Below are 22941 nucleotides of genomic sequence, written 5' to 3' on the forward strand. Positions count from 1 at the left end.
AGTCCATGGAAACTTCTCCAACCATCACTGTAATCCTGCTGTGTAATTCCTTCCAGCCCATGATCAGAGTAAGTTTAGTTCACATACGTAGTTTATTATTCTGGATTTCAGGAGAACGTGTGCCAGCCACTCCCCAGCGTGGGGAGTGCCAACTGCGAGGAAGAGAAGACTACTCTGCTTCCTCGGAACTCCTGAAGATGGTATTTACAAAGAGCACACGCATATGAAATTTTACGTATATAAGATGGTATTTCTTTTTTGTCCAGTCATTCCATCAGGAGGTCTTAAGCCCCCAAGAGCGTATGCAAAAAAGTTTTTTAAAAAAATTCTGGGACACAGCCGCCTTTCCTAAGGTATTGCCAAGGAATGTGCGATAGTTAAATGTTTAGTTACCTCTAATCCTAGTGTGTTTCCCTTTCATTAATTACACAGGGTAGTCCGCTCTCCCAATAGCCAGAAGCTATTCAAGTTTTAAAAGTAACCATTAATAGATATTTCAAAGAAAACCCACCACGTTTGGCTCTAGTTTGGAGTGGTTGTAAATTATTTCGGCTTCATCTTACTTCAATGTTTTGAGCTCCTATTTCTGTGTTACGAATTTATTTTGGGCACACGCTAATGGAACCAACACACGAAGCATTCTATGCTTTAAAAACAAACCAAAACGAGTAAACTGAACATGCATAGCACTGCCGATCACACTAGGCACTTCTCTGCAGGAGTGCGGGGAGGGAGTTTGCAGATTCTGCAGCATGAGACACGAGGGTCAGACTGCCCGTGCTCCAGCCAACACCCTCGCCAGACCAGCAAGAAGTCACTTCACTTCTGTGTTAGTTTCCTCACCCAGAAGTGAAAACAGTAATAATAGCACACTTAATGCCACTGAACTGTGCACTTAAAAATGGTTAAAATGGCTATGTGTCTTTTACAGCAATTAAAAAAAAAGTTGATGGAAAAAAGAAAAAGCATATTAGTAGAAGTCAGAAAAATCACATTGGGTCAGGTCATCTAAGGCCATGCTGGCCTTTAAAAGGAATTTTTGAGGGGTGCCTGGGTGGCTCAGTCAGTTAGGCATTTACCTTTGGCTCAGGTCATGATCCCAGGGTCCTGGGATCAAGCCCCATATTGGGCTCCATGCTCAGTAGGGAGTCTGCTTCTCCCTCTCCTTGTGCCACTCCCCCCACTGGTGCTCTCTCTCTCTTTCAAATAAATAAACACAATCTTTAAAAAAAAATAAAAGGAATTCTGGAGTCCCCTGGGATGTCACTGACATACTTGGAGAATAGTGAATTTCAACTAGTACTGTTTATTGACCCTCCGTATCCATTTTACCCCTTCTAAGTTTCCACTTTATCATAAAGACTGCAAGGCCAAACACTACGTTTCTCAGACTGCCTTGTACCCGGGATCTGGGTTTGGGTTTCTAGGGCAAGGTGGACTCTCATGAGATCTCAAAACCAAAAAAAAAAAAATAATGGTATCAACTTAATAGAGCTGTTGGGACATAAAATGAGTCAATATAGTATAAAGTGCTTAAAACCAGCACCGAGGAAATAAGTAGCTAAATAATAGTTTACTGACAAATTAAACATTATAGCAGTATCATAACAGGTCAAACCATTAACATTTGTGTCCTAAAAGCGCAGGTAAAACCATCTTAAACACTAGACTGCATTCCTCCTTTTGGCACATCAATGAGTCACGGTGTGAGCTAGTGACGAATCCCACGCTGCTGGTGGTTATATGACCGTTGCCCTGAGTCTGTGAGCAGAAATCCCAGTGTTCCAGGGATTTCTGGCAGGACCATCGGAAACCCCTAAACCAGAGGGAAGTGCCCATATTTCTTCAAAACATTACGCAAATGCAAGTGGTTTTTATTGATCCAGGATGTATTGGCAACTCGAGATAATCTACCAGGGCAATGTAACTGGCTACATCTTTTGACAGGGGTGTTAATGGTTTAATTCCAATGTATCCGATTTTGTTGGCAATAGCAATCGGGCTATTTTTCCCCCCTTTTTAGCAAGCATAGGTAAAGATTTGGTAAGATTCATTTGAAACAGACATTGTCTATCCTGAGTTCTCAGTCTCCTGGGTATAGATACTCAGGTCATGGATAATACTCTGCTCCAAGCACTTACACAGTTCATTCAATCCCCACCACCATCCTAGGCCAACAATTGTTACTACCCCCCTGACTCGAGAAGGGTAAAAGAGGCACAGAAAAGTTAAAGGTTAAAGGACTTGTCCAAGCCCACATAGCTATCAACTAGAAGAGATAAGATTTGAACCCACAGCTCCAGAGTCTGCGCACCTACTCTCTTCTCTAGACTGTTTGCTCAAGATGATCCTGGCTCTTGATTTCTTCTGGTGTTAGTTGCCCACACGGTGCAAGGGCCTTTACAAATCTTATATCTTCTGCCCCTGCAATAATCCATGGCAAACCAGTATTATGTCCACTTTTTGACATGAGATCACAGAGCAAGCTGTAAGTGGCAGAACTGGAATCTGAACCCAGTTGTGATTCCAAAAGCTTGTAATTTTAGCCTCTATGGAGATGGAAAGAGTTGAAAAATATTCATGAAAGAAGTTGGTAAGAGCGAAAGATTCAGGGGGTTTGTTGGGGTGGGGGAGGGGGTATTTATGGTGGTCACCTGAGTCAGAAATCCATCGAGCACAGGTTGAGTGGGTGTATTTGAAATTTTTAAGTGGAAAGGAGGGAGCTGACCTCTAACCCAGTCTTAAAGATAGTAATAATGCTCTTGAATATTCAACAGTAGAGTTTAATGTAAATATTAAAATGTAAAATTTTCAGTGTCTGCTGTAGATATTATCTTATAAAATACTTAAATAAAATGACATTTTTCCATGTCCTTTGGGCAGTACAATGCAAATTTCCATGTCATTTTAAACCTACATTTATTCCAGATAAAGGAAATAAATTCCGACCATATAAGAAGAGATTACCTTACAATCATCATTATAAGGGGTACTATAAACAGCAACTAAAACAATAGCCAGGCTCAAGTTTTGCTTCAAGAAATATTTCAAACAAATAGCCTTGTTCTCATATCAGTAACCTGAAGCATCTTTAACATAAAGTTCTGCTTGAAGGTTAATTTGTTTGTTTGTTTGATTTGTTTACTCATTAAAAATAAATGGGAAGAGAAATATAGGCCAAGGGGCGCCTGGGTGGCTCAGTCGTTAAGCGTCTGCCTTCGGCTCAGGGCCTGATTCCAGGGTCCTGGGATGGAGCCCAGCATCAGGCTCCCTGCCCTGCTGGGAGCCTTCTTCCTCTCCCACTTCCCCTGCTTGTGTTCCCTCTCTTGCTGGCTGTCTCTCTCTCCGTCAAATAAACAAATAAAATCTTTAAAAACAAAAACAAGAAATACAGGCCAACCAAGTGAACAGACCATAGTCCCATTATTGCAAGATAACACGATTATGAATTTGAATCTTTAAAATATTCTTGAAAATACCTCACTTTCTCTTTTATAAAAATAGAATAAAAAAATAGAAGATATTTAACTCATAAATGGAATCTTCAGAAAGATTTTATGAATCATACATCAATGATTGGGGCGCCTGGGTGGCTCAGTTGGTTAAGGATCTGCCTTCGACTCAGGTCTTGATCCCAGGATCCTGGAACTGAGCCCTGCATTGGGCTCTCTGCTCAGCGGGGAGCCTGCTTCTCTCTCTCCCTCTGCCTGCCGCTCTGCCTACTTGTGGGCTCATGCGTGCTCTCTCTCCCTCAAATAAATAAAATCTTAAAAAATATATATAGTTAAAAAAAAACATAGTCAATGATGTAATAGGTTACTTAATGATCTTAGTGTACTGAACTGATTTTTCTTTTTTTTTTTTTTTTAAAGATTTTATTTATTTATTTGACAGAGATAGAGACAGCCAGTGAGAGAGGGAACACAAGCAGGGGGAGTGGGAGAGGAAGAAGCAGGCTCATAGCAGAGGAGCCTGATGTGGGGCTCGATCCCATAACGCCGGGATCACGCCCTGAGCCGAAGGCAGACGCTTAACCGCTGTGCCACCCAGGCGCCCCTGATTTTTCTTTTAATATACTTTTTTTTTTGCCCCAGGGGCGCCTGGGTGGCTCACTTGGTTAAGCACCCCGCTCTTGGTTTCAGCTCAGGTCATGATCTTAGGGTCCTGAGATGGAGCCCTGCATCAGACTCTGTGCTCCACAGGGAGTCGGCTTGAGATTCTCTCACTCCCCTCTCTCTGACCCCCCCCACGCACACTTGCTGACTCTCTCTCTGTTCCTCTCTCTCTAAAACAAATAAATAAATCTTTAAACATCAGAAAAAATACATATTTACATATATATGTATATATACATAGCTTTTTCCAGCAGTTTCAGGTTTACAGAAAAACTGGCAGAAAATATAGAGTTCCCATTCACTGCACCTACTTCCCCAACCCCACAGTTTCTGCTATTATTAACATATTGTATTAGGGTGGCACATTTGTTCAAGTGATAAGCCAATACTGACACATTATTATTAACTAAAGTCCATAGCTTACATTAGGGTTCACTTGGTGTTGTATGGGTTTTGCCAAAGGAAAAGGTCCTATGTCCACCATGACAATATCATACAGAATAGTTCCATTGCCCTATGAATCCTCTGTGTTTCACCTATTCGTCCTTTCCTTCCTCCTAACCCCTGGCAACCGCTCATCTTTCTACTGTCTGCATAGTTATGCCTTTTCCAGAATGTCATACAGTTGAACCAGACGGTATGTATTCAGACAGCTCTCTCGCTTAGCAATATGCATTTAAAGTCTTTTTGTGGCTTGATAGCTCATTTCTTTTATTGCTTAAATAATATTTCACTGCCGGAATGTACCACAGTTGGTTTATTCCTTTACCTATTAAAGGGTCTCTTGGTTGCTTCTGAGTTTTGGCAATTACAAATAAAACTGCTATAAACATCCATGTCTACCAATATTTTACGTTTAAAAAGAGAAAATTCTTTTTTTAGTCCTGGGGCTGTTCTCTTCTCTCTTCTTTCTTTTTAAAGCAACATGATAACAATACAATTACAGAACTAATTTTAAAACACACTGACTGTACAGAAAAGTCAGGATTTCCTCAAACTAAGTGAGCTTTCTCTTGGATGGTTCTCTCTATACTATCATGCATTGATAAGAAAAGCTAATGAACAAAAAGGACATGGAGTCTCTGTTTGAGAATTATGAATAATTTAATTGTCGGCATGCCTGTGTAATTTTTTTTTTCAGGCCCTATTTGTAAAGACAGCATAAATGAGCAGGATAAGATTCACTTCTCTAGGGAAGCCTCTCGGAATTCCCCAGACTTAACTGGTTCCTCCTCATGTCCGGCCTGAACATTATGTATCCTGCTCTTTGTGGCAAGGATCAGAGCATAAACCCACATTTATCTGAGTAGGAAGCTCTATGAGGGCAGCCCCTTCTGCCTGTCTGTGCTCACCCCTGTATTCCCCCAGGACATAACAGAAAGAATAAATATATTCGCAAAAGTATTATTGTACTAATATTATCAAAAGAGCCATTGTTAGTGAGAAACTCCTTAAACTTATAAACATACTTCTGGTTTTGAGACAATTCAAATGACATTTCATAGACTGCTAATTAAACATTATTGTAGAAAGAAAAGAATTACTAAGGTTCACCCTAATTTTCATTATCTCAAAACCGTATTATTAGACCTGACATATAGCATATAGAGAATACCTGCATTATTTTAAACACAGTCAAAAGAGTCTACTTTGACATATAGTTACTTTTCTCCCACTAAAAATAAGTATACATGGATACAGAAGGTATGGTTTACGTATACATACAATGGAATACTTAGCCACCAGAAAGAAGGAAATCCTGCCATTTGCAAGAGCATACAGGGACCCTGAGGCATTATGCTAAGTGAACTAAGTCAGAGAGAGACAACTACTGTATGATCTCACTTATACACGGAATCTTAAAAAGCTGAACTCCTAGAAACAGAGAGTAGAGTGGTGGTTGCCAGGGACTGGGAGGTGGGGGAAATGACAGAGTAGATTTTAAATGTTCTCACCACAAAAAAAAAAAAGGTAATCATGTGACATGACAGGTGTTAGCTAACTTCACGGTGGTAACCATTTTGCAATATATAAGTGTATCAACGTTTTACACCTTAAACTTAAACAATGTTTATGTCAGTTATATCTCGATAGAGGTAGGGGAGCCTCCCTGGCTCAGTCGGTTAAGCATCTGCCTTTGGCTCAGGCCATGATCCCAGAGTCTAGGAATCGACACCCGCATCCAGCCCGGCATCCAGCCCCGCATGGGCTCCCTGCTCAGCAGGGAATCTGTTTCTCCCTCTGCCCCTTCCCCTGCTCTTGTTGTGCTCTCTCTCAAATAAATACAATCTAAAAAAAAAAAAAAAAAAAAATCTAAATCTGTTAAAAAAATCTTTATGGGTTTGCTAGTTATTTTTTTGGATGAAAGATCATCCATGGAAAGATTTAAGAAAATATTTCAGAATATCAATTTTGTAATTTGCTCTAATGTTTACAAAAATCAATGAGTAAAGCTCCAAAACAGATCATCAGGACTGCTCCATCTGGAGCCCAAATCTGCCACATAAATTCAAATTTGGCAATAATTAGCTGCAAAGAAATCAACAGTTGTTTGATTTGTCTTGTAGTTTGGTTAGGTTTTCAGAGCGATGGCTGGCCAGGGAGAAACCTCAAGTTTTTCGAGTGGTAAAAGACACAATGCTGATTTTATCTATCTAAACACTGGACTATTTTAACAAGCCTTCACTAGATTAAAAAAAAAAAAAGGCTCCAGAACTGGAAAGTAACCACTACGAGCCCCCTTTAGAGCTGTTCTGATGATTTGCCTTTTAGGCAACAGAACTATGTTTTAATCACATTTCTCAATGGCAATGCAAAGAGGGAAATTCCTGTTGGCTCTCAAAACCCTGGCATGATACAAATGTCATCAACAGCAGTGACTCCACCTAGGATGCCCCTGTGACATAGGTTTACTTTCACATGAACATGAGCTTTCCCATTCATTCATTCACAGAGAAGGAGCACAAGTGAGGGGAGGGGCAGAGGGTGAATCCCAAAAAGACGCCACGCTGAGCACAGAGCCTGATACAGGGCTCGTTCTCACGACCCTTGAGATCATGACCCGAGCAGAAACCAAGAGCCAGGCGCTTTACCCACTGAGCCACTCAGGCGCCCCTAATCAGTCTACTTTAGAACTGCCTCTAACTCTCCTTGTGTTAGGCATTTTTCCCTCCCTCCCCTTTTTGGTTTACTAAATGTTGTCTCTTTGAGACACAACAGGACAATCATCACTTTAAAACTACTATTTCCAAGGGTCTGGGTGGCTCAGTCAGTTGAGCATCCGGCTCTTAATTTCAGCTCAGGTCATGATCTCAGGGTGGTGGGATGGTGCCCCGTGTCAGGGTCTGTGCTCAGCACGGAGTCGGCTTCTCCCTCTCCCTCTGCCCCTCCCTGCTCGTGCTCTCTCTCTTACATAAATAAATACAATCTTTTTTAAAAAACAACTGTTCTGTAACATGTAAACTATCTCACTTCAACACAAAACCAAAAGGCACTAGTGACAACACTGAGTTACCAACAAGAACAATGAATTAATAATATGCCATACCAGCTCAGCAGAGACAGAGTCTCATTGATACCTGAAGTTTCTTGCACTCTACTCTGAATGCCTGAAAAGATTCTAGGGAGGTAAGCACTCAAGAACTTAGAAAAGCTCCCATTTTCTCAAGTGGCCAGCAGCTTTCAGCCGTTCATTCCCCCTCGAGGAGCAACAGAGAACATAAAATGCACGGAGGTCAGCGCAGTCAGACTTCCTTCTAACATCCTCCATTACTAAGACTAATTAAAATCACTAGTAAAACGATACACGTAGACTCCCACCTCTGTTAAAAAAAAAAAAAAAAGACTTCTCCAAAACAATGTCAAATTGCTGGCTATTTTTTCGAAGTACCCCCGATGAAAGATCACATAAAACTGGTCATTCAGAACAGACGGGTTTTTAGGTAATGAAAAATTATTATCGCAATTTCTAGAAATGTCACCCCATTAAACTTAAGGAGAGCTATCAAGTCTTCATATCTATCCCCCACGGCAGCCAGCTCAGTGCCTTGCACAATACGTGTTTGTGGAGGTGAGTTGCAGCACAGGTACTGAATAATGTTTATAACCAATCTAGCTACAGTAGCTTTTAAAAAGAACTAAATAGTTATTTTCAGTCACACACTGTAATCACAGTAAGGTGTAAAAAAGTCAACCTTGACCGCTCACTGTGAGCTCCATTCATACCCTTCTACCTTGGCTCATACTTTCCACACACCCGGAGAAAACTGCCATTAGCCGGATGGATTGAAAGCCACTAAATACTGGCTTTAGTAGATAGCTGAACAACTGATTGGTGGAAAATTAATTTACAGAAAGAACAATTCCCAATTAATTCTTTGAGTCTGGTTTACTGTTGTCGGTATAATCTTAAATAGTGCCTAATATACCCTTACAACCTGTCTTGCAACAAGATTATGCACAGGATGAGTAGGGAGACTTCAAACACAACACAGCAATCCTTTCATTACTTGGGAAACATTCACAGAACCCTTCTGAAGAGGTAAAGATCAATTGTTTTATACAGCATTTGTAATGGCTTTTAAGTTTCCAAAAACCAACGCGCTTCCCAAATTACTTCTCCAGCATCATGAAGATAATTAAGATGCCCAATACCAACCTGCTTTGTATCCTTTTTCTTATTAAAATTGAGATGAAATTCACATAACATCAAATTAACCATTTTAAAGTACACAGTTCAGCACCATTTAGTACATTCACAATATATTTGCAACTACTGCTTCTGTGGAGATCCAAAATATTTTCCTCACCCTAAAGTATAAACCTGTACCCATTAAGCAGTTACTCCCAGTTTCTCCCTCTCCCAGCCCCGCAAACACTGATCTGTTTTCTGTCACTACGGATTTACCTATTTTGGATATTTTATATAAATAGAATCACATAACATGTGATCTTCCGTGTCTGGTTTCTCTCATTTAGCTTCATGTTTTTAAGGTACATCCAAGCTGTAGCGTGGGTCAGGACTCTGTTCCTTATTTTGGCTGGATAATATTCCACTGTGTGGCTAGACCACATTTTGTTTACTCATTCATCCATCAGTGGACATGTAGGTTGTTTCTACCTTTTTGTTAGTGTGAACAGTGCTGCTATGAACATTCCTGTACTAGTGTTTACTAGAACATCTGTCTTCAGTTCTTTGGGATTTATACCCAGGCACGGAACTGCTGGATCACCTGGGAATTCTGTTTAACTTTTTGAGGGACCCCCAAACAGTATTCCACAGTGGCTAAGCCATTGTACATTTCCACCAGCAACATACGAGGGGCCCAATTTCTCCACATCCTCCTTAACGCTTGCTATGTTCCACTTTCTTGGGTACAGTCATTCTAGTCAGAGTGAAGTACTTACTATCTTGTGGTTTTGATATGCATTTTCCTGGTGACTAATGATGCTCACCATCTTTTCATGTGATTGTTGACCATAGGTGTACCTCCTCAGAGAACCAATGTCCTTTTATCCCTCACTTCTGTGACAATAAATAGAAATAATTTAATCTTTACTATTACTTTTTAAAAGCTGACCCTTCTCGGGCCTCTGGGTGGCTCAGTTGGTTGAGTTTCTGCCTTCGGCTCAGGTCATGATCCCAGGGTCCTGGGACTGAGTCCCACATCAGGCTTCCAGCTCAGCGGGGGGTCTGCTTCTCCCTCTACCCTTCCCCCCTGCTCCTGATCTCTTTCTCTCTTACAAGCTCACTCTCTCTCTCTCAAATAAATAAATACAATCTTTAAAAAAAAACGTACTAAATCTATTAACCTGGAAAAAATGGACATAGTAGAAATGAGTAACTAACAGTTTTTACAGAAATACTCTAAAAATAGGGCCCATAAATAGGCCATGTGGGTCTCTTGTGTACAGATATTAAATAACATTGAAGGAGTATCTTGCTTTTACTGTTAAGAGTACTGCTTGGGGGCAACCCCTTCGGGTCCCCTCCCTCCTTGGGAGCTTTTGTACCATCGCTTGGCTATCACTCAATAAACCACTCAATAAACTGGCTTTGCTGCCCACCGCCCTGTCTGGTCTACCTCTTCATTCTTCGAAGTCATGTGACCAAGAACCACGGGCACCAATGGAGAAAAAAATCCTGCAACATCTTGGGGGGCTCGTCCGGGATACCCACCATCGTTAAAGACAACTAACCAGTAAAGGCCATCAAACTCCAGATGTTGGTAGTTCAGATGGAGCTTCACAGGGAAGTCAAACCAGACATCTACAGGGGACCCCTTGATAGAGCGGGACAAGAGGAACCCTGACTGCTACCCCATTCAACGCCCCAGACCAGCAGAAAGTAGCTAGGATTGGTCATTGCCCTTCTACCCTAGGGTTACCTCTTCAGAGGGGGGAATGATGAAGGATAATTGGAAGGCAGGCAGGCAGGGACAAGGGGCTCCCACCCTAAGAGGATACCACCCTTAAAAGGGCTTTACACCGCCATGAAAGGAGACCTCCACCCTTTCCCATATGACAAAAACCTGATTGGATGACAGGCGCAGGGAGGGTTAATCAGATTAAAACAGCCCATGCCAACAAGCCCATAAAAACCCCTAGACTTAGAAACTCCCATGACAACCCCTTCGGGTCCCCTCCCTCCTTGGGAACTTTGTACTATCACTTTGCTATCACTCAATAAACCTTAAAAAAATAAAGAGGACTGCTTGGTATACTAATCAGGCATCTTTTACATAATTACAACTAGGAAATATGCAAATTTACTACGAGTTTACAAAGCTTTGGGTCTAAAAGCATAGAACAGCATGCTCTGTTTTAATATCCTCAAAAATAAAAATGTCAAATAGCTGAGCTCTTCTTTTTATACCAAGAATAAACTCAATTTTTAGAAATACAACTGCTATTGTATACCAAGTTATACAGTTAAAAAAATTATCTTTGACTATTTTTTTCCCAGTAAAGGTATGACAAAAAAGGACACAGGTATGGTAGTCAGTCTAAGTGTAGAATGGGACAGAGTTTAGAGACAAGCTCTTTGGAGCACCTGGCTGGCTCAGTGGGAGAAGCATGCAACCCTTCATCTTGGGGTCATGAGTTTGTACCCCACATTGGGTGTAGAGATGACTTAAATAAATAAATAAACTTAAAGAGAGAGAGAAGCTCTTATCTAAGTCTGCTTGTTTTAGAGATTAGATTTAATCTAGCCCCTCTTTTCTGAGTTATTACTATGCTGGTACCTAAGATGAGGTCGTTCTGCATTAGCCTCTCAGCAGCGTACTCACTTGTTAAACCACATTCGCATCCTGCTTGTCACCACCTAAATGGAAAATTGAATAGAGGACTCGAATAGTTCACAGAAAAGACGATGGTTCTTAAACTTTGAAAAGATACATGAAAATTAAAACCACAATGAAATATCACCTTTTTGGCCACTGAGTAGCAAAACGGTTGGCCGCACACCGTCATGGGGATGGAGGACCGCGGGACTCTAACACACACCACAGGGAGCACAGGCTGTTCGGGCCTCTTTGGAGGGTGGTTTGGCCTATCCAAGTTCCTGGTGTCTATCCTCCAAACACATATGCAAAACAACATATGGGACTGTTATCTATGCTATTTTTTTAAAAAAGGTTTTATCTATTTATTTGAGAGAGAGCATGCATGCACGTGCACATGCATGAGCTGGGGGAGAGGGAGAAGGAGAAGCAGACTTCTGGCTGAGCGGGGAGTCCCACGCAGGGCTCCACCCCAGGACCCCAAGATCATGACATGAGCTTAAATCAGACACTTAACCGACTGAGCCACCCAGATGCCCTTAATCTGTACTATTTTTAATATGGAAATATATTGAAAACAATCTAAATGACCACAATAAGTTTCAATATATCCATAACACTTTTGGGGCACCTAGGTGGCTCAGTTGGTTGGGCAGCCAACTCTCGGTTTCAGCTGGGGTCATGGTTTCAGGGTCCTGGGATCAAGTCCTGCATCAGGCTCAGGCTCCATGCTCAGCGGGGCATCTGTTTGAGGATTCTCTCTCCCTCTGCCCCTCCCCCCCCCCGCCCTGTACACATGCTCTCTCTCTCTCTCTCTCAAATAAATAAATAAATCTTAAAAAAAAAAAAAGTTTAAAAAAAAAGAATTGATACTTTTGGGGCTACTGGCTGGCTCAGTCAGTAGAGCATGCAACTCTTGATCTCGGGATCATTGAGTTCAAGCCCCACTTTGGGTCTAGGGCTTACTTAAAAAAAAAAAAAAAGATGAACAGTTACATTAAGCAGAATGAGCAGCTAAAGGAAAAGAGAACACCAAGAGAGTGTAAGTGATAAAAAGGAAGGTACCAAAGGTGTGAATGCAGTCCTGCAGTTCCTGGAGGGGGAAAGAGGGGCTTTTATTTACAAATACTTGAGAACTCTCTGGAAGAACTCACAAGAAACTAGTAGCAGTGGCTGCCTCCAGGGAAGGGAAGCGATGACTGGGAGAAATGTGTACCGCGGGCACAAGCCGCTTATTCAAAAATAGACGAAGAATTAAGAAATCAGACATGCTTTGGAGGCCACAACTTTTCCCCAATTTTGCCTCTTTAACAGAGACTTCCAGCATGCTAACTGTCAGAGTTCATTTTAGTGTGTAACTACACGAAGGATGTCACTGAAACGAAATTGCTTGCAAGTAGGGCTGGCAGGAGGAGGGGAAGGGCCAGGACTACCTGGGACAGGCGCTTTCCTGGCGGAGGGCAAAGCTAGCACAAAGCAGTAGGAGCCAAGGCACACGCAGGCTGGCTTGCCTAAGGATGACAAGCCACTAGCGGCTTGAAGAAACAGTATGCTAGGGGTTGTCTAAATTTAGCAGTAACTCTGAGACTTACGGGCCTTCTTAGGCCTACACTCAGGTCTGAGACTCCCCTACTCGGCCCGTATTAGGCAATCCAGGTTCCTCAGCATTCTCTCCACAGCACCCTTGGAGCTGCCTACAGTATCCAAAGAATGGGTCATTTTTTTATTCTGGGCATTTAGCATTTCACCCAATTTCCCTGAACTCAGCCTTCCATCCACATTAGCAAATCCTACATTCCCCCAGGCTCTGCCTGTTCTCTGCTTGTTTTATTTTCACTCCCTATGAGATTGCCTGGTCCCTAAGGATTGGCGCACAGTTCAAAGACTACCAAGGAAATAGTACATACAACAGTATCCTTGAATCTCCCTTTGAGCTACCCTGGTCTCTGCTACCCTGAGAAATCAAGATGAGTGTCATCTTCAGCGTGGCCTACCTTGGCAATCATTGAACGGCCAGCCTGCATGCTCCAGCCATGTGATCTGGGTGGGGTCTGTGCCACGAACAACTACTAGTTTTTTTTTTTTTAAAGATTTTATTTATTTATTCATTCGACAGAGATAGAGACAGCCAGTGAGAGAGGGAACACAAGCAGGGGGAGTGGGAGAGGAAGAAGCAGGCTCATAGCAGAAGAGCCTGATGTGGGGCTCGATCCCATAACGCCGGGATCACGCCCTGAGCTGAAGGCAGACGCTTAACCGCTGTGCCACCCAGGCACCCCAACCACTACTTGTTTTTAAACAAACAGATCTTTCTTATAGATCACCATCTATTGGTGATACCTCACTGAACACGACTGACATTTCTGCAAATTGACTTTATTAGAGTTTTCAATCTTTTTAAATAATCAAAGGTAAACTCTAGATCTGCTTGGGGTTCATCAAGACTATTTTTCATCTCAGCCAACTTCTTCCAACTCTTCTTGAGAGTTTCCTTCTCCTCTAACTGACTCAGAAAATTACTGGCGTTTCATAGCCAACGAAATCCAGAAAGTGAAAAAGAAAGAAGCCATCAGCCTGCATTCATGTCCATTAGGTGGTTGATTTTCATTATTTTCATCTAGATTTCATCAGTATTTTCATCTAGAAAGGAAGCACCTGATTACCGATAGTCTTTCTGGAATGGCATTATTTACCTCCCTTAATTACTTGCTGATCTACCAAAGTGACAAATAAATCAAACAAGACATTCAGGTTTCTCGGCCAAAACGTTCTTGTTGAGCAAAACAGTCCCTGATATTTTTGTCGACGGTGTCACACCCAAGACACTCAATCCACGTACAGAGTGCCTGACAACTTAAGGAATGTGTCCAATGACTCTATTTATGTGTCACTTTTTGCGTTGTTGAACCTTTTACAAACCCCCTATTAACATTATTAGCATTTCTTTGAGCTACAGTGTGGGAACGATACGTAAAACTTCTCCTACTCTACCCTAATTGACATTGATGCGTTCCCTGCTTACAACGCACTAGTACTCCGAGGGCAACTAACTTCCTCAGTGTCCATTGATCCCGGAACTCAGGTTACCTTAGAATACTTGAGCTGAAGGGACTTGAGGTCGCACGGTCTAGTTTATACCCAATTCGTTGATCACTTGTACATCCCTAATAAGGAAATGCCCATTCGGTTTCTTCTGGACATGAGATTCAAGACATGAATGAAATATCGTCACAACCAGCAGCCCATAAAGTGACTAATGACAGCCAATGCTCATATAGCTTATTGTGTCAGACATCTACTGCTCTCAACTACTCATTAACTCACTCGATATTCTCACTGAACTTATCAAGGAGGCACTAGGATTATCCCCATTTTATAGATGGAGGAACTGAGGTTAGACGACATGCCCAGAATTAGTCAGCTAGTTAGGATCAGGCTATGGACCCAGCAGTCTGGCTCCAGACTCTGGAACAATATGGCATACTAAGTAGTAGAAGGCTTGTGAAAATAAAGATAGAGCAATTTTTAAATAAGCACCCCCCAGAGACTATCTAGCCCAAGTCCCTCACTCAGAGAGTAAAAACACAGAGTGAGCAGAGTAGCAGAGACAGAACTGGGTCTGTATGTTCAGCCTTAATCTGGCAGATGCATTGTCTCCAGAACGCTGATTGGATTTCAAAAGCCAAACTTGAGAAAAATTTGCATTTTATTTGATATTCCTCAAACAACCCTTCTGAGGTGGATCAGCATGGCTTCCATCTCAAAGGGGAGATGGATTTGGGGGAGAAAAACTGGCAAAACCATTTCCTACCAAAGGGAATCGCAGGGAGGTGTCCTCTCCTGCAGGTGGATGGCTGTGACCATAAAGTACGAACTGTGATTTTATAAAGAATGACACACAATCACTGTATTCAAAGTGCACAATCTTGTGACAAGAACCTTAGAATAAACTAAGGAGTTTCTTTTTTCCCACAAGTCTTCACGTCAGAGCTTCTCAGTTTCCTATTCCATCACCTTCAGAGAAAATAAGTATAAAAATTTATCTTTAATGTTTTTATTAACGTTCTTCCACTTTTTAATTTCATATTCCAAGGGATTTCTTCAAAAAGAAAGTGATCTTATTTTTCTCTTTAGGGTAGAATAAGAGGATACGTGGTAGTCCTGTTGTTGAATAAATATAGAGAGGGGTAGTGTTACTATTATCTACTATGACATCCAAGGATATTGTTCCAGGTATAATTGTAAAATAAATCACCCCTGAAACTTAGTGGGAAAGAACCATTTTATTATGGGTCAACTATTTGACAGGGACAACTTATCTCTGCTCCGCCATGGCTGGGGACCCACATGAAAAAGCTTGAAAGGCTGTGGGGACTCGATGGTGGAGGGCTAGAATCATCTGGAAGCCTTTCACTCATATGGCTAGCAGCTTATTCTCACTGTTAGCTGAGACCTCTACTGGGCTGCCTGCAAGAACTTCTACAGTCGGCTTCTTCATACGATCTGTCGATAAGGACTGTCTGGGCTTCCTAACAAGGTGGTCCTGGGTTCTAAGAGTAACGTCCCGAAAGAGCAAGGCAAAAGTGCACACCATATTTGTGATCTTGCCAGGGAAGTCACAGGGCATCTTTTCGCCATACCCTGTGGGTCAAGGCCTTCCAAAGATCTGCCAAGGTTCAAGAGAAAGGGACATAAGCCCTCTCCCTCCTCTGAACAGAAGGAGTCACATTCTAAGAACGTGCGGTTAAGCATCTGCTTTTGGCTCAGGTCAGGATCTCAGGGTCCTAGGACGGAGCCCAATGTTGGGCTCCCTGCTCAGCAGGGAGTCTGCTTCTCCCCCCTCCAGCCCTCTCCCTCCCCTTCCCCTCACTTGTGCTCTCTCTCAAATGAATAAATATATATATATTTTTTTAAAGAACATGTGAAATGGGAGATACTGTTACGGTAATCTTTGCAAAACAGATGTCACCACTCGAAGTAGAGCTCCCCCCAAAGCTGATTTGATTTGATGATCCAGTATTACCAGTTTTAAACTATCTCTGAGAAATAGAAAGAGGAAAGTTAAACAAGATCAGGTACAACAGAGATCTCAGTCAACCAGCTGCGAAGGAATTCTGAATGCCCCCTATTCATCTCCAAATGTCAGAACAAGCTCACAGGCAGCTCTCAGAGAGGTAATCTACCCTACTAGACTGTCTGCGACACCCTATTAACGTGATGTATGTGTGACATTAACTTCTCCGACCATTACCAAAAACAGAATGCCCGTCAGTGGCCATTTATTTTTATTTTTCTCATTTGTGAAACGGTACATTGGTTTTACTTCTAAGCATATCAAAGCTTCAAGATCTGTTTATTGTGCTCTTATAACAATTTACAAAACCAATCAACTCTTAATAGTCTGCACTCCTCCCGATATAAAACAAGTCCCACGTAACGATTCTCAGTAAGGTAAACAGTTCAGCAAACACAACAGCCACTGTCCAAAAGCGCAGCGTAGTATGACAGTTTTGCTAAGTGACGGAGTTCTAAAGTTAAATAAGAGTGCTTGGAGGGGAGCGCCTGGCTGGCTCAGTCAGACCAGCGTGCGACTCTTGATCTCCGGTCGTGAGTTCAAGTCAAGCCCCATGTTTGGCACAGAGATTACTAAAAAATAATAATAATAAACTTAAAAAAAAAAGAGTGCTCGGAGGAATGTCACTATAACAAGAGCTCAGAATTTTACCATTTTAATTCTAGTTTTTCTGATTACCCAAACATATATTGGGCAATCTGACCCCAACAGACCCAAACAGCCTGGACCTGTTCCCGGAGCTGCAAATGCATATATTTAACTATCTACTTGGCATTAAATAGACTTCAATATCTAATAGGCATCTTGCAACATAGCCAGCATACTTTTGTTCTCGTCCTCATCAACCCTAATCCTTTAGTTCCCAGTATCTCACACACTTATTTTTCTCCACAGCGTTTACCGTGATCAGATATATTATATAGAGGGTGCCTGCCTGGCTCAGTCGGTAGAGCATGCAACTCTTGATCTCAAGTTGTGAGTTCAAGCCTCGCACTGGGTGTAGAGATGAGTTCAAAATAAAACCTTTAAAAAAGAGAGATAAATATATAGAAAGATCACATATAAGGGCAATATTTTTTATGTTTTGGTTCACCGCCATTTTCCCTTTGCCTAGAATAATGTCTGGCCTAGAGTAAGTGGTCAATACTATTTGTTGAATGAATTAATGATGATTTGACGGTACCTGAGTAAATCACAACTAGAGAACTACAAAGAACAAAAAGTATCTTAGAATGGTTATGTTTGTAACAGGTTGGCAGGGTAAGAAAGGAGTTCCAAAATGTGGCTACATTTTCCATTTCTTATAAAGAATTAAAATGAGCAGAAACTGAGAATGCATAAGAAGGAATCAAAATGTGAAATTGTGCCGCATAAGCCACATCAGAATGACCTAGGAGAGCTTTTCAAATGACAGATTCTCAGACTTGCCAGTTTGGGAAATACTGTGAAGTGAGAAGTTGATCAACACCCAATATCGAATCTGGGTACTTGGGTGTAATTGCAGGGATGCAAGACTGAACAGAGATTAGAATTAAAAAGGTCTAAACAGGATTAAATACCCTGTAGACTCACTAAAGAAAGAATAGATTAAAGAAAAGGGAACCATCGAGACTCTATTTTATCCTTATTGCAAATCTACCCTCCAGAAGAGACAGATGCCCTAGGTTCCGTAACTTCATGTCACAAGCCATTAAATTCATCCAAATCTATTTTGATTTGATGCTCTCCAGGAAACTTTGCATAGAATTTAGCTTTCCACATAGATTAGCCTACAGGGAGAAAACGTGCAGATCAGCAAATATGAACAGCTCACCTCTTTACGGATTTACTTCTCATTATAAATTTAAAATCTGCATTTCAGCTTATTCACCAGTCTTGGGAATTTGGTTAGCGTGAGTCACCTCCAGGCATACTGAAAATACCAAAGCTGTTAGCTTAATAAAGCTGAGGCAGAGACCCTTGGCCAAACCCTGTCGAGGCTGTGCACCGGAGCAGAAACAAAGAGAGGAGCAGAAAGAAGTGACTGTAGGTTTGGGTTTTGTGCCCAACTGAGGGACAAAAAGACCTGAGCCTGACAGATTATTTAACCCACAAGCCAAAGTGGTGAACTGGCCTCATCCTCCCAATCCCCTGGCTCACGACTCAAGACAACCGGGCTAGATCTTCTCTAGGCATCCAAGGCTCCTCAGCAATTCATTCTAACCTAATTCCACCCATATAAGAATAATACCAGGGGGTGCTCTGTACTCCAGCTCATGCAATGAATCCGATCAGCCCATTAGCCTAGCGGCGCCTAGGGCAATCTAGCTTCTGTCCAACCCCCACCCTGCAGTCTGGAGACTACAAAACTGACCACGTGGCTACCTGCTTTCCTCACTTCAAATCCACAGTGTTCATATAGTTGTCAACCTCAGTTTACCTTTTTAGGTTCCTCTTGATGGACCTTTGGACATACCATTTACTCCCTGTTCCTGGAAGGCTTTGTCCGGATCACGCTCCCAACCTGACCCCTCCCCCTGCCCTCCCCACTTCGCCTGTGTAATTAGCTAGTCCTTCAGGATTCCACATGGATGCCACTACTTCCTCAACTGAGTTATATTCCTGTGTACATATTCCCATGGAGTTACCCCACCTTAGTCCTGGTCACACTGTACTGTAATTTGTCTGTATTTCTGCACCCCTACTGGATTATAAGCTACTCGAGGACAAAAACTATGTCTTGGCACTTAGTACGTGCTCAAAAAAATAGGTACTGTGGACAAAATATGGACGTCTCAATCATACACATCACATCTGTATCATTTGTCTGATATAATTTTAATTGTGCCTAGTTTCTTCTTTTATATACTAAAGTCATAATTATTTGCGACCAACATCACCGATCCTCTCACCAAAAACAGTAATAGCAATCTAGAATTAAATCTATCCAGGCACCTGGGTGGCTCAGTTGGTTAAGTGTCTCCTTTCAGCTCAGGTCGTGGTCTCAGGGTCCTGGAATGGAGCCCCGGGTCTGGCTCCCTGCTCAGTGAGGAGCCTGCTTCTCCCTCTCCCTCTGCCCCTCCCCCTGCTTGTGCTCACTTGCTCTCTAATAAATAAATAAAATCTTAAGAAAAAAGAGAATTAAATCTCTCCTAGGATGAAACTCTTCATGTGCACCTTAGTATCTTTTGAAAATTGAACAACGCAATTTTTTTAAAAAAATGGAACATTATTATTCTCTTTATTTAATGATTAGATCCTCATTGTACAAAGGAGAAATCTTTTTTTAAGTATAATTAACATACAGTGTTATATTACTTTCAGGTATACAATATTTCAATAATTTGTATACATTAGTCAGTGCTCATCAGGGTAAGTGTACTCTTAATCCCCTTTATCTGTCTCACCCATCTCTCCACCCCCTCCCCTCTGGCAACCTTCAGTTTGTTTTCTGTATTTAAAATTGCTTTATTGTTTGTTTTGTTTCTTAAATTCCATATACAAGTGAAATCAAATGGTATCTCTTCCTCTGACTTATTTCACTTAGCATTTTACCCTCTAGGTCCATCCGTGCTCTTGCAATGGCAAGATCTCATTCTTTTTTTATGGATAAGTCATATTCCATTTTATATATGCATATATATCACATCTTCTTTATCCATTCATCTATGGGTGGACACTTGGGCTGCTTCCATATCTTGGCTATCGCAAATAATGCTGCAATAAACACAGGGGTGCATATCTTTTTCAAATTAGAGTTTTTGCTTTCAGTGTAGCTGGCTGGCTCAGTCAGTAGGGCAGGTGACTCTTGATCTCAGGGTCATGAGTTCAAGCCCCATGTTGGGTGTGGAGCCTACTTAAGAGTTTTTGTCTTCTTTGGGTAAATACCCGGTAGTGGAATTACTGAATCATATGGTAATTGAATTTCTAATTTTTTGACAAGCCTTCGTACTGTTTTCCACGGTGGCTGCACCAATTTACATTAATACCAACAGGGCACAAGAGTTCCTTTTTCTCCACGTCCTCGCCAACATTTGTTCTTTCTTGTCTTTTTGATTTTAGCCATTCTGACAGGTGTAAGGTAATATCTCTTTGTGGTTTTGATTTGCATTTCTCTGATGAGCGATGTTGAGCATTTTGCATGTGTCTGTTGGCTATCTGTATGTCTTCTTGGAAAAATGTTCAGGTCTCTGCCCATTTTTAATCAGATTGTTGGTGGGGTTTTTTTGGTTGGGTTGTACAAGTTCTTTATGTATTTTGGATATTAATCCCCTATCAGATATATCATTTGCAAATACCTTCTCCCATTCAGTAGGTTGTCCTTCTGCTTTGTTGATGGTTTCCTTCACCATACAAATGCTTTTTACTGTTTAAATGTCCCATATTGTTTAAATGTCCATACTACCCAAAGCAATCTACAGATTTAATGCAATCCCTATCAAAATAGAAACATTTCCCACAGAACTAGAACAAATAATACTAGATAACCTACTTTTAAGGCCAAGTAAATTTAAATCTAAAAATTTAAAGTCACGGTGAAAAACATATTTTACATGCACAAACACACTCATAAAATCCAAACTTCTTTGCCCAAACATTGCCAGGCATTTCCACATATATCCATCCTAAGGCAGATATTTTTAAGCTTCTTCATTTTCTTTGCTAAGCAGAAGTTGATCTCAAACTAAGTCGTTAGGCAGAATAATTCATCATATGTCTCAAGCAGCAAACATCCAGCTTTTGGGGGAAAATAATGTGACTTCAGTATAACTTTTTTCAAAAATTGGGATAGAATTGACATATAATGTCATTGGTTTCAGACGCACAACATAATGATTCCATGTTTGTATATACTATGAAATGATCCCCACAGTCTAGTTAACATACGTAGTTACAATTTTTTCCTTGTGATATGACAGAATAACTTTATTTTTAAAAAAATTTTTAAAGGTTTATTTATTTATTTGAGAGAGAGAGAGAAAGAGCATGAGCGGGAAGGGCAGAGGGAGAAGAAAGAAGAAGCGACCTGGGGCTCTACCCCATGACCTGGAGATCACAACCAGAGCAAAACCAAGAGTCAGATGCCTAACCCACTGTGCCACCCGGGGGCCCCAATCACAGAATAACTTTAAAAAAATGTGTAATAGCCAAACAGAACTATTTCCCCTGGAGAGGTAACATTAAAATTATATCTGAAGCAGACCCAAGTATATTGCTGAATATTACTATGGTTAGTGTTTAGGAGTACATTTTTTTAAAAAAAAGATTTTATTTATTTACCTGCAAGAGACAGAGAACAAGAGTCGGGGGAGAAGCAGAGGGAAAGGGAGAAGCAGACTCCCCACTGAGCAGGGAGCCTGACCTGGGGCTCAATCCCAGGACCCCGGGATCATAACTTGAGCTGAAGGCAGATGCTTAACCGACTGAGCTACCCAGGTGCCCCCTGGAGTGCATTTTATATTAAAAAATTTTTTTAAAGAAAAGAGATAAACGTGGATGGTCTCCTAAAATCCATACTTCCTTTCCAAAGCAATGATTTCCAGGCATTTTCCTACTATTATTTTATGGTTAACATGTAAAAAGAATTTTAAATCAAAGGACAAAGACTTTACTGTGAAAACCAGAGGCTAGGACAGTGAATTTCTCATTTTTCATGAATCCTGCTTGCAGGAGATTTCTGCAATTAGTTTCCAAGGAACAGGGCTTTTTTCCTTCCCATTATTATATTAATTCATATTTACCCATTGAACCCTCTCAAAGCACTTTACAAACAAGCCCTCACCTTTCTGCTTTCTTGTGAAGAGGAAGCAAGCATCATCATACCACTTTATGGGTGGGGAAACCAAGGAACAGAATGTGAGGGCTTGCCCAACACTAATAAGTGTTAGGTTAGGCAAGGAGCGCAGCCCAAGCTGGGCCTTGCTGTGCTTTCCCTCTCACCTGGCAACGCCCACACCATTTCTCCCAAGAACCTGTTGGGTATTTTAATGCATTTCAGCAACCTGCTCTCAGTTTTGGTTGTGCAAACAAAAGTATAAAGGGAATAGATCCCTTTAAAGGTGCCACGTTTTCTTTTGCTATAGGTAGTAGGTAAAGTGTTTTTGTTTTAGTCCCCAAGAACCAAAACTTTGAAGGCCCTGCATGTGACAGCCAGGGGCACCCCCAAATGATCAATATCTAGAACCTCTTCATTCTTTCCCAATTTAATTAAAAAAATGCTTTTCAACAACAACAAAAATACTTTATAGCAAGACCTACTTTGTGGACACAGTGAAATCAGACACTTGACCTTACTCTTAATACCTTTACAAATTAACTTCTCTAAACTAGAAAGGAGAAACAAATAACTCTGGATTTGAAAGAATGGGGGAATCACTAGACACACACGAAACACCTGCTGGAATATAAGCTCCATTCATAACAGTTTCCGCTGGGGCTGCAGTACTCAGCCCTGTGAGTCACTGGTTCTCAATGCTTCTCAATATGAGTA

The 22941-nt window shown here is 41.3% G+C and overlaps 1 protein-coding gene across 8 annotated transcripts in view; it reads right to left on the reverse strand.

Annotated features, from left to right (window-relative positions):
* FNBP1 (formin binding protein 1) overlaps nt 1-22941 on the reverse strand; it is a 135286-nt gene that overhangs the window by 103474 nt on the left and 8871 nt on the right. The window lies entirely within an intron of this gene.

The sequence above is a fragment of the Ailuropoda melanoleuca genome, chromosome 7, assembly GCF_002007445.2.
Source record: "Ailuropoda melanoleuca isolate Jingjing chromosome 7, ASM200744v2, whole genome shotgun sequence".
In the NCBI taxonomy this organism is placed as follows: Eukaryota; Metazoa; Chordata; class Mammalia; order Carnivora; family Ursidae; genus Ailuropoda; species Ailuropoda melanoleuca.